Source organism: Geotrypetes seraphini, chromosome 2 (assembly GCF_902459505.1).
Source record: "Geotrypetes seraphini chromosome 2, aGeoSer1.1, whole genome shotgun sequence".
Lineage (NCBI taxonomy): Eukaryota > Metazoa > Chordata > Amphibia > Gymnophiona > Dermophiidae > Geotrypetes > Geotrypetes seraphini.
The window spans coordinates 436,465,110-436,478,241 of NC_047085.1; the positions used below are offsets into that span (position 1 = coordinate 436,465,110).

The 13,132-nt window shown below is 49.1% G+C and overlaps 1 protein-coding gene across 1 annotated transcript in view; it reads right to left on the reverse strand.

Moving 5' to 3' along the window:
* DNAJC1 (DnaJ heat shock protein family (Hsp40) member C1) overlaps nt 1–13,132 on the reverse strand; it is a 327,684-nt gene that overhangs the window by 147,242 nt on the left and 167,310 nt on the right. The window lies entirely within an intron of this gene.

The window sequence follows — 13,132 nt, forward strand, 5'->3', positions numbered from 1 at the left end:
CCTGATTCAATTTAAATTTTTTCTTCTTAGCTATTTCTGGGCAAGAATCCAAAGCTCTACCTGGTACTGTGCTTGGGTTCCATCTGCTGAAATCTCCATCAAATCCTACTCCAGCCCATCTACACCCTCCCAGCCACTTAAGCCCTCTCCAGCCCATGCTCCCCCAAACGGCCATATACAGACACAGACCGTGCAAGTCTGACCAGCACTGGCCTTAGTTCAATATTTAATATTATTTTCTGATTCTAGATCCTCTGTGCTCAAACCAGGCTTCTTTGAACTCAGTCACCGTTTTCCTGTCCACCACCTCTCTCAGGAGATCATTCCAGGCATCCACTACCCTATCCATAAAGTAGAATTTCCTAACATTGCTCTTGAATCTACCACCTCTCAACCTCAAATTATGTCCTCTGGTTTTAACATTTTCCTTTCTCTGGAAAAGATTTTGTTCTACGTTAATACTCTTCAAATATTTGAATGTCTGAATCATATATCCCCTGTCCCTCCTTATTCAGGGCTTCCAGTCTCTCCTCATACGTCTTCTGGCACAAGCCTCCTATCATTTTCGTCACCCTCCTCTGGGCTGCTTCAAGTCTTCTTATGTCCTTCGCCAGATACAGTCTCCAAAACTGAACACAATACTCCAAGTGGGGCCTCACCATCGACCTGTACAGGGGCATCAACACCTTCTTCCTTCTACTGGCTACGCCTCTCTTTATACAGCCCAGAATACTTCTGGCAGCAGCCACCGCCTTGTCACACTGTTTTTTTGCCTTTAGATCTTCGGACACTATCACCCCAAGGTCCCTCTCCCCATCAGTGCATATCAGCTTCTCACCTCCCAGCATATACGGTTCCTTCCGATTATTAATCCCCAAATGCATTACTCTGCATTTCTTTGCATTGAATTTTAGTTGCCAGGCATTAGACCATTCCTCTAACTTTTGCAGGTCCTTTTTCATATTTTCCACTCCCTCTTCGGTGTCTACTCTGTTACAAATCTTTGTATCATCTTCAAAAAGGCATCCTTTTCCTTCTAACCCTTCAGCAATGTCACTCACAAACATGTGATTCTATAACTGTCAATCTCCTCCCATCCATTTTTGAAGTTAAAGTTGTTACCTCTGCAGCAGATTTCTCCATCACTGTTAGCATCATAATAGCTTTCCAAACTGATTTGAGGGTAATCCCCTTAGAAGAACCTGGACTTCTAGTGCTTTGAAGATGATCTTGGCGTCCTTCTGGTGGGGAAGCGCTCTTGCTTAGAGCATTCTGTGGCTGTATCTAAAGAGTCGCCTGACACTCTGGCATTAGTTCCATTTCCGACGCTGGACAAGGAGGATGAATTGGTTTCAAAGGATTAAGTGTGGTATTAGGCTCAAAAGATTCAGCCATTCCTTCTGGCTGGATCAATGCTGAGCTCTTCGCTCTGGGTTGAACCGCTGGGATGCCGATGAAGTATCGCTCCAGATTCTGCTGTGCCGGAGAGGATTTGTGATCCAGCAAGGAAGGATTTCATACTGTACTTTTTCTTTAAGTATGGGGCATCTCGCTGAGAAGAAAAAGGCAGAAAAACCGGTAATACTGAAGATGACACGGAGCTTACCAGGTATGTGCCGCCATCTTGATTCCCCTCTATTTGTCAGGATCTATATTTAGATGCATATACAGGAAAAGTATCTTCTGGTTTTTGAATCCACTTTTCAGTGTGAACAGACTTTCAACTATGAACATTTTAAAGCCAAAACCGAGGAACAGACTAACTGCAAACAGTCTCTTAAATCTCTTATGAATGTGCAAGACAAATTATGAACCATGATTAATTATGTTGGTAAACAACCTGCAGACACAGGTATCTCATTAATAATATTTGCTAAAGTTGACAAGCTACAGTTAAGCAAGTTTAAATATATCTTATTTTTCAGTGTTCCCGCTAAGCTGCGCTGGGGTGCGCTGGCGCACAAAATATTACCTCGCAGCGCACAAGTTTCTCGTCACAGCGCACACAGTGTAGAGCACAGTTCTTCAACCGCCGGTCCGCAAACAAAATCTTGCCGGTCCGCGAAGGATTCGGTCCCCGCCGCAACGAAAGGCCGGCGTCAGCTGACTTGCAACTTCCTGTTGTAGTCGCTGTGCCGGGACTCCTGCCTTCGCCGGGACTCCTGCCTTCCACCGCACCTCCAGACCAGCAGCGGCAGCTGTGTATGCTTTTAACTTCGGCACAGAGCTGCCCCTAATCAATAGTTTAGCGCGGTTTCATAAGGCAGCCTCGGGGCCTTTGCTAGGCCGGCCCACATCGCATCATCGAAGCGGGCCGGCTATCAAAGGCCCCGAGGCTGCCTCATGAAACCATGAAACCGCGCTAAACTATTGATTAGGGGCAGCTCTGTGCCGAAGTTAAAAGCATACAGAGCTGCCGCTGCTGGTCTGAACTCTTGGGCCGCTGAAGGAGGGCAAAAAGCAGCTGTCCTGGAGGTTTCCCTTCCTCTCGCCTTTACAGGTTCCTTTTTTCCACCTTTTTTTTTTTCCTTCAAACGGCAACGGGCCCCAGCATCGACATCAATCAAGTAAGTTCCACTGTCAATCAAGCGGTTCTGCTCGGCCAAAGCTTCCCCTGTGACATGAGCCACCCTCAGGGGAAAGAAAGTGACCCACAAAGGTGAGGGGAAGGGGGGCAGATGATGGAAGTTGGGGGGGGGGGAGAGAGAGAGAGAGAGAGAAGGGGCAGATGATGGAATGGAGGAGATGAGAGAGAGAGAGAAGGGGACAGATGATGGAAGTGAGAAGAAGGGAGAGAGAGCAGAAGGCAGATGGATGTCAGTTGAGAAGGGAGAGCAGATGCTGAATGGAAGTGGGGAAAGAACACATACTGGATGGAAGGAGGAGATAAATAAAGGGGGAAGAAAATAGTAAGATAATGGAGGGGTGAGGGAAAGGGGTGACTGACAAGCTGTGTGTAGACACAGTGAAAAGAGGGAAACGGGACTAAATAGTAAGAAAGAATTTAATTTAGATGGAGGCAGAAAATAGAGAAGGAAGACCAGAGAAGAAAAGGGAAGAGAGAGCAGAGAATGATCAGATCTGAGTGGAGGAAATGAGAAGAGAGATATGCTAAAAACCACAGGGGGGAGGGAAGGATAGAGATGCAGTTATTTTGAAGCTACACTGTTAAGTTAATATGCTGTTGGTAGAGTTGCAGTGGCATCCTAAACATATTTCTGGCAAGCCAACTGTATATGGTGACATTATTAGAAGATGACTGTGTGAAACTTTAGGGAACTTGGATGCCAATCAGTTTTTGGAAGCCAAAGGAAAACATACATTTTTTGTATGCTATACTGTATGTTTGGCTCGTTTCTACTTCAGTTTTGTTCTTGCCTTTTCGTTTTGTCTTCCTTCCACCATCTCTTATCTGCCTTCCTTATCATCCTTTTCAATGTGATTTGGCAGCTCCTGTCAATCATAGGCTGGCTGTGCAAGATTGCTAATTCTAGATGCCTGGGTGACCTAATGCCTGTGCATGTGATTTTCTGTTTTTGTGTTTAAAACATTTTGCTGAAAGCACAACAGTGCAAAAGAGTAAAACAGATTTTATGCTGTTTATTCTAGGAATAAGCAGTGGGCTTTCCTAAGTCCATCTTAATAATGTCATGCAGATTTTTTAAGGAAATTATCCAAATCTTTTTTTAATTACATGTTGAATGAAAAATATTTTCCCAGGTTTGTTTTAAATCTACTACTTAAAAGCTTTATTGCATGCCCCTTTACTCCTAGTATATATTTATTTTTATTTTTTATTTTTTAGTATATATATATTTATCTTTTGGCATGGCCCATCAGTTATAGCATTTGCTACATGATGGGCCATGCCAAAAGATAAATGTAGCATTTGCTACATGAATTGATTTTTTGTCACGTATGGTTAAGGGGCTGGAGGAGTTGCCGTACAGCGAAAGATTAGAGAAACTGGGCCTCTTCTCCCTTGAGCAGAGGAGATTGAGAGGGGACATGATAGAAACATTCAAGGTACTGAAGGGAATAGACTTAGTAGCTAAGGCAGGGAGAACGAGAGGGCACTCTCTAAAGTTGAAAGGGGATAGATTCCATACAAACGTAAGGAAGTTCTGTGGTAGAAAGCAACATATTTATTTGGCTCATAACTTGCTGGCGCCCGATATTTTTAGCTCACAGTGAAAAAAGTTTGCTCACAACACCCGCCCGCTTAGAGGGAACACTGATTGCAGTCAATATTTCATGTTTAATAATCACTTGGCATAGTATCTGCAAACAATTTCTTAAGTGTGTTACTCGGGTGTCTCATTTATAGAATTTGCTATTGTCAACAATCCAAAATAAAGTGAATACATCCTTGAAGTTTTGTAGAATCAATATTAGTATTAATTTTATGTTTAATACCTAGTCTAAACAAGCAGGTCAAGCGGATTACAAAATTAGTATGTGTATGCTTGAAATCTTGTGGTGGCCCTTGGAGCATTCTCATATTCACACTGCGGCCCTGTACATGAAAAAGGTTGGAAACTACCGTATTTTCACGTAGATAACGCGCACCGTGTAAAACGCGCACACGGGTATAGCGCGCGAAAAACACAAAATTATGTACAGAAATTTTTATATACCGCGCACACCCGTATACCGCGCATGCTGCCCGACTCTCCTTTCGCCCGCCCCGACTCTCCTCGCCCCCTTGAAGTCCTGTCCCCACCCTGAAAGCCTGATGCCCCCCCCGACGTCCGATTCACCCCCCCCCCCCGGACCGCTCGCACCCCCACCCCGAAGGACCGCTAGCACGCACCCGCACCCCCACCCCGAAGGACCGCTCGCACGCACTCCCACCCGCACCCGCACCCCCACCCTGAAGGACCGCTCGCACCCCACAGCCTCCCAACCCTCCCATCATGTAGAAGCTCCTACCGGTGTCCTGCTGCTTCCTCTTGGCGGTCCCGACTCCCCGACACGATCGGGGCAAGAGGGAGCTCAAGCCCTCTTGCCCCAGCCAACCGCGGCACCCCCGACACGATCGGGGCAAGAGGGAGTTCAAGCCCTCTTGTCCCAGCCAACCGCGGCACCCCCGACACGATCGGGGCAAGAGGGAGCTCAAGCCCTCTTGCCCCCCCGACTCCCCGACACGATCGGGGCAAAAGGGAGCCCAAGCCCTCTTGCCCCGCCGACTCCCCAACTCCCCGACAATATCGGGCCAGGAGGGAATCCAAGTCCTCCTGGCCCTGGCGACCCTCCCCCCCGCTAGTTGTTCGGGCCAGGAGGGAGCCCAAACCCTCCTGGCCACGGCGACCCCCTACCCCCACCCCGCACTACATTACGGGAAGGAGGGATCCCAGGCCCTCCTGCCCTCGACGCAAACCCTTCTCCCCCCAACGACCGCCCCCTCCAAGAACCTCCGACCGCCCCCCCAGCCGACCCGCGTCCTCCCTGACCGACCCCCACGACACCCCCACCCCCCTTCCCCGTACCTTTGTGTAGTTGGCCGGACAGATGGGAGCCAAACCCGCCTGTCTGGCAGGCAGCCAACGACGGAATGAGGCCAGATTGGCCCATCCGTCCCAAAGCTCCGCCTACTGGTGGGGCCTAAGGCGCCTGGGCCAATCAGAATAGGCCCGGGAGCCTTAGGTCCCTCCTGGAGGCGGGGCCTTGGGCACATGGTCGGGTTGGGCCCCCAGGTGGGTGATGTCATCCGACAGAGCCCCGATACGGACATCTTGCAAGCATATCTTGCTTGAAGAAACTCAGAAGTTTCGAGATGCCCGCACCGCGCATGCGCCAGTGCCTTCCCGCCCGATGGTCCGGGCGCATCTCCTCAGTTCAGGTAGCTAGCAGAGAAGCCAACCCAGGGGAGGTGGGTGGGACGTGAGAATAGCTGCCTGCTGTCCCTGGATAACAACTGTTACGGTAAGTAACATTGCTTTATCCCAGGACAAGCAGGCAGGTATTCTCACTAGTGGGTGACCTCCAAGCTAACCTCAATGGGATGGAGGGAGAGTTGGCAACTTAGGAGAACAAATTTTGTAACACAGTTTGGCCAAACTGCCCATCCCGTCTGGAGAAAGTATCTAGACAATAATGAGAGGTGAACGTATGAACCGAGGACCAAGTGGCAGCCCTACAAATCTCCTCAATCGGTGTCGATCTGAGGAAGGCTACAGAGGCTGCCATTGCTCTGACCCTATGTGCTGTGACCTTACAGGGAAGGGGTAATCCAGCCTGGGCATAGCAGAAAGAGATACAAGCCGCCATCCAGTTGGAGATGGTGCGCTTCGATACAGGTCGTCCCAACTTGTTTGGATCAAAGAAGACGAAAAGATGAGGAGCAGTTCTGTGTGGTTTGGTGCGATCCAAGTAGAAAGCCAAAGCACGTTTACAGTCCAGAGTGTGAAGAGCTGATTCTCCAGGATGAGAATGAGGCTTTGGAAAGAACACTGGAAGCACAATGGATTGGTTGAGGTGAAATTCAGAGACCACTTTAGGCAGGAATTTCGGGTGAGTGCGGAGGACCACCTTGTCATGATGGAATACTGTGAAAGGTGGGTCCGCCACCAAGGCCTGAAGCTCACTGACCCTGCAAGCAGATGTGAGGGCCACCAGAAAACCACTTTCCAAGTGAGAAACTTTAGTGGAGCCTTGCTCAGAGGCTCAAAAGGAGGTTTCATAAGCTGAGAAAGGACAACATTTAGATCCCAAACCACTGGAGGCGGTTTGAGAGGAGGATTGACATGAAAAAGTCCTTTCATAAATCTGGAAACCACAGGATGAGAAGAGAGAGGTTTCCCTTGTAGAGGCTGATGGAAAGCCGCAATAGCACTCAGGTGGACTCGTATAGATGTCGACTTGAGACCAGACTGAGACAGATGTAAAAGATAGTCCAAAACAGAGGATAGGGAGGCTCGCTGAGGCTCCTTAGAATTGGAAATACACCATGAAGAAAATCTAGTCCATTTTTGGGAGTAGCATTGATGAGTAGCAGGCTTCCTGGAAGCCTCCAAGACATCCCTCACCGCCTAGGAAAACTGGCGCGGAGTTACGTTGAGAGGAACCAAGCTGTCAGGTGGAGAGACTGCAGGTTGGGATGAAGCAGAGACCCCTGATGCTGAGTAAGCAGTGAAGGAAACACTGGAAGTAGGTACGGTTCCCTGCTGCTAAGTTGAAGTAGAAGGGAGAACCAAGGTTGCCTGGGCCACCGAGGAGCTATCAGAATCATGGTGGCATGTTCGGACTTCAGTTTGACTAGAGTATTTTGAATGAGAGGGAATGGCGGAAACGCATACAGAAAGCGATTCCCCCAATCCAGCAGAAAATCATCTGCCTCGAGGCGATGAGGAGCGTAGATCCTGGAGCAAAACTGAGGCAGCTTGAAATTGTGGGGAGCCGCAAAGAGGTCTATCTGAGGCGTTCCCCACTGAGCAAAGATCTGATGAAGGGGCTTGGAGTGGAGTGTCCATTCGTGAGGCTGGAGAAGACGACTCAGTTTGTCCGCCAAGACATTGTCCCTCCCCTGAATGTAAATAGCTTTGAGGAAGGTGTTGTGGCGAACCGCCCAATCCCAGACTCTGAGAGCTTCCTGGCAGAGGGAGGCCGAGCCCGTGCCCCCCTGCTTGTTGACATAATACATGGCGACCTGATTGTCGGTGCGAATGAGGACCACCTTGTCGTGAAGCAGATGTTGAAAAGCTTGAAGAGCATTGAAGATGGCTCTGAGCTCCAGAAGATTGATTTGATGGAGTCGGTCCGCACAGGTCCAGAATCCCTGAGAGCGAAGCCCATCCAGATGCGCTCCCCAGACATAGGTCGAGGAATCGGTTGTGAGAACCTTCTGGTGGGGAGGAGAATGAAACAGCAAACCTCTGGATAGATTCGAAGAGGTCATCCACCAGAGCAGAGACTGCCGAAGAGCAGGAGTGACTGTGATGTGTCGAGTCAACGGATCCGACACCTGAGTCCACTGAGATGCCAGGGTCCACTGAGGAATTCTGAGGTGGAGTCTGGCAAACGGCGTCACATGAACTGTAGAGGCTATGTGGCCCAGGAGGACCATCATGTGTCTCGCTGAGATGGTCTGGTGAGAAGACACAGACTGGCAGAGATGAAGAAGAGCATCCATGCGCTGAGAAGGAAGGAATGCTCTGAGACATACAGTATCCAGGACAGCCCCGATGAAGGGAAGAGACTGGGTCGGCTGTAGATGAGACTTGGGAAAGTTGATCTCGAATCCCAAACTCTGCAGGAACAGAATCGTTGACAGGGTCGCTGAGAGGACCCCTGAAGCCGAGAGAGCCTTGATCAGCCAGTTGTCGAGGTAGGGGAATACCTGAAGACCTTGGTTCCGGAGGGCCGCAGCCACCACCACCAGACATTTGGTGAAGACTCTGGGGGACGAAGATAGGCCGAATGGAAGCACTCGATACTGCAGATGGAGATGTCCCACCCGAAATCTGAGGAACTTGCGAGAGGCCGGATGAATGGGAATATGAGTGTAGGCCTCCTTGAGATCCAGAGAGCATAACCAGTCGTTCTGCTCGAGGAGGGGGTAGAGAGAAGCAAGTGTCAGCATGCGAAACCTCTCTTTGACTAGGAATTTGTTGAGGACCCTGAGGTCCAAAATGGGTCGCAGGTCGCCCGTCTTCTTCGGAACAAAGAAGTACCGGGAGTAAAACACCTGGTTCAGTTGGTCCGACGGAACCGGCTCCACGGCACGAAGCCGGAGCAAAGCCTGAGCTTCCTGAAGAAGAAGGGCAGTCTGAGTCAAGTTGGAAGGATACTCTCTTGGAGGGTGGTCCGGAGGGACCCGATGGAAATGAAGAGAGTATCCTTCCTTGATGACAGTAAGGACCCAGAGGACGGTTGTTATGGCCTCCCAGCGATGATAAAAATGATGGAGGCGCCCTCCGATGGGAAAAACAGGGGGAGGCAGAACGAGGTTGGTTATGCCCTCGACGAGACAGTCAAAAAGGCTGAGTGGTCTTAGAGACAGCAGGCGACTGAGACTTAGGCTGACCCTTCAGGGGAGGCTGACGCTTCGCCGGTTACCTCGCAGGTGGAGTTTGCCTCGGCTGATAACGCCTCTGATAAATCAACGGCGGACGAGAAGGTCGAGACTGCTGAGGCTTAGGCTTCGGCCGAAGGATAGATTGGAAGGACTTTTCGTGGTCAGACAACTTCTTCGTGACAGTCTCGATGGATTCGTCAAAAAGATCCGCCCCAGCACACGGGACGTTCGCCAGGCGGTCCTGAAGATTCGGGTCCATATCAATGGTCCGCAACCAGGCCAACCGGCGCATCGCCACCGAGCAGGCCGCCGCTCGGGCTGAGAGCTCAAATGCATCATAGGCAGATTGCATTAACTGAAGCCGAAGTTGGGACAGCGAAGCAACCACTTCCTCAAACTCAAACCTAGCCTGGTCGGGTTGGGCCCATGTGCCTCAGGCCCCACCCCCAGGTGGGACCTAAGGCTCCCGGGCCTATTCTGATTGGCCCAGGCGCCTTAGGCCCCACCAGTAGGCGGAGCTTTGGGACGGATGGGCCAATCCGGCCTCATTCCGTTGTTGGCTGCCTGCCGGACAGGCGAGTTTGACTCCCATCTGTCCGGCCAACTACACAAAGGTACGGGGAAGGGGATGGGGGTGTCGTGGGGGTCGGCCAGGGGGGTCGCGGGTCAGCTGGGGGGCGGTCGGAGGTTCTTGGGGGGGGCGGTCGTTGGGGGGGAGGGGGGTTTGCGTCGAGGGCAGGAGGGCCTGGGATCCCTCCTGCCCGTAATGTAGTGCGGGGTGGGGGTAGGGGGGTCGCCGTGGCCAGGAGGGTTTGGGCTCCCTCCTGGCCCGAACAACTAGCGGGGGGGGGGGGGGGGTCGCCAGGGCCAGGAGGACTTGGGCTCCCTCCTGGCCCGATATTGTCGGGGAGTTGGGGAGTCGGCGGGGCAAAAGGGCTTGGGCTCCCTTTTGCCCCGATCATGTCGGGGAGTCGGGGGGGCAAGAGGGTTTGAGCTCCCTCTTGCCCCGATCGTGTCGGGGGTGCCGCGTTTGGCTGGGGCAAGAGGGCTTGAGCTCCCTCTTGCCCCGATCGTGTCGGGTGTCGGGACCGCCAAGAGGAAGCAGCAGGACACCGGTAGGAGCTTCTACGTGATGGGGGGGGTCGGGAGGCTGTAGGGGTGCGAGCGGTCCTTCAGGGTGGGGGTGCGGGTGGGAGTGCTTGCGGGTGGTCCTTCGGGGTGGGGGTGCGGGTGCGTGCGAGCGGTCCTTCGGGGTGGGGGTGCGAGCGGTCCTGCGGGGGGGGGGTGAATCGGACGTCGGGGGGGGAACTATGTAAAAAAAAATTTGTACAACGCGCTCACGCATATAACATGCAAGGGTATGCGCGGTACGTAAAAACCACGTATAACGCGCGCGTTATATGCGAGAAAATACGGTACTGCTATATGATATAAGGAGTTACAGTAATCTAACTATGGAAGTAGTATTGATTGGGATATAACCCTTAAACCTTTTTTACTCACAGATTATCTAACAGGTCTTAGGCCCCCTTTTATCAAGCTGTGTTATTTTTTTTTATTGCAGGTTGCGGCAGTAAAAGCTCGGACGCTCATAGAATTCCTATGAGCGTCGGAGTTTTTATCACAGTGACCCGCAATAAAAACCCTTGCGCATATTGATAAAGGGGGGGCCTTAGCTGGCATAATTTGAAAAAATGTTTTGACTAAGTTGTTTAAATGAGATTCATAGATTAATTTAGAATCTAGAAGGACACCCAGTACACTTGGTTATGTTTCATTTTCAAAAATTTCACCTGACTCCAATGTTAATTCCTTCGTTGGCAGCGATTCAGAAATCACCAAAACTATAGAATTTTGGGTTTCATTTTGTTCAACTTTAAGAAATTTATATAAACGCACTTATCAATTAAATAAATATTTTGTTTCAGGTTTTATAGTATCGTTAAAAGAATTCAACTAGGATATAATTTGGAAAAAAAAAAATGTTGGCATATGACAAAAGAAATGTACCTAGATGTGACAACGATCTTCCCAAAGGATTGAGAAAGACATTAAACAATAGGGGAGAGAACAGTGAGCTTTAGGGTACCCTACAAAATGGTTGCCAGGGCGGAGATGTTCTAATACATTTTTCTTCACACAATTTGTATATTTTGTTAAATATTCTCTAAACTAATACAATCCTAGTTACTTCCAATTTGCTAAGTCTATGTAATAATTTTAGGTGATCAACAGCATTAAGTGTGCTGAGATATCAAACTGAAGGAGGCAACCTGTTTCTCTTTACTCAAACAACTTCCAGCCTTAGATATCAAAGTCAGTAGCAGTGTATCAGTACTAGGCAGTGGTCTAAAACCATGCCAAGAACAATGCAAAGGACAGCTGAAAAGATATCATTTGTTGTCAATTGATCATTAACCATAAACTCCAAAGAATTCTAGGATATTATATTGAACAATCCACTCTGGGGATGTCTGCTGATAAACTGAATGGTTCAAGCGCCATGCTGCCTGCACAGTGAGCAAAATGGTGGCATGCTTCAGCCGCCAACAGTGGAATTCCTTCATCTTTCCAAATTTTTCCCCCCTTCAATCCAGTCTCTGCTCCCTCTCCCCTTTTTCCATCCAGTGCCTGCCTCCTCTTCTTCCTTCAACACTCTCCCCTGCCACTACATCTTCTCTAAAGCAAGCCACAGCCACTGTGAGGCATGATTCTTCATTCTCGTGGCTGTCGGCTATGCCCCTGATGTCTGAGGGGGAAGGGCTATCAATCACAGTGGTTGCAGTTTATTCTTCCACTGCTGCTGCTCATCTAAAGAAACATCAGCAGTAGCTTGGGTGGCGGCAGGAGGCACCCCTCTGAGTTTGAGTGGCGCCCCAGGATGCCGACTGCACAGTTGCATACAATAGAGGAGACAGGAATGCAAATCTGCCTCATGCATATTCATTAGGGATATCTTGAAAACCCAAGTGGCTGGACAGGTTTAAGGACCACTGGTTTATATCTATTGTTCAGAATTAGTGTTTACTTCAAGAAATTCTGACCAATTAGACCAGGGGTGTCAAACTCAATCACATTAAAGGGCCGAAATCCAAAACACAGGCTAAGTCGCGGACCAGAACCTGCCCTCATAATAATACTAATTATAACACCATTTTTTCCATTCATTTTCCATATATACACACACAATATAATCTTATTAACACATAATAGTAATGGTTAACCACAAAATTCAACTAAACAAAACATACTGTATGCTTCTCAACATTCATTCCTACCAGAACACAGATAACCACTATGCAAACACGGGACCAAAAACTAAAAGTACTAATATATTTTTTAAAAACACCCTAAGATTCAAGATTCTGCATGCAGTACAACCCCCAGAGAAAAAGAAACAAATGTATTTCTTCCTGAGCAGTGCAAAAGATAGCAGATTAAAATGCTCAAAATTGACACAATTTAAACACTAACTTGAAAACAAAATAATTCCCCCTACCTTTGTTGTCTCCCTCCCTCCAAGCTGTGCCTCCCTCCGGCTGGCTCCAACCTGGCCATTTTATGTGGCCCGATGCTCCCTGGTGTTATCTTGTGGCCAGCTCCCTTCTCCTCACAGCCGTAGTGTGAATGGAGCCGCGTGCAGCGGTTCGTCGTGCGTCCTAAACCTGAAACAGAAGCCTTCTCTCTGATGTCACAACATCAGAGGGAATGCTTCTGAATGAGGTGTGGGACACATGAGGAGCCGCTGCACATGGCTCTGTGCACACTATGCTTGTGAGGAGGAGAGAGTCGACCACAAGATATCACTGGGGGCATCCGACTTCGGGCCGCATAAAACGATCAGGTGGGCCAGATTTGGCCCGCGGGCCTTCAGTTTGACACCTGTGAATTAGACATTGCATTATTTCAAAGCAATCTTTATGATTTATAAAGAATTATGTTTTGAGAACTACACATTTTTAAATGATTTTATAGCAAACATTACATGCTACGGAAAAGCAGAATGATGCAGGTAAGATCTGTAATGCACAAGTACACTGTATAAATACTAGCATTAAAATCTGTGTTCAAAGAGCAGAGTAACGGTAATGAAAATAAAGTTGTTTGAATTAATGA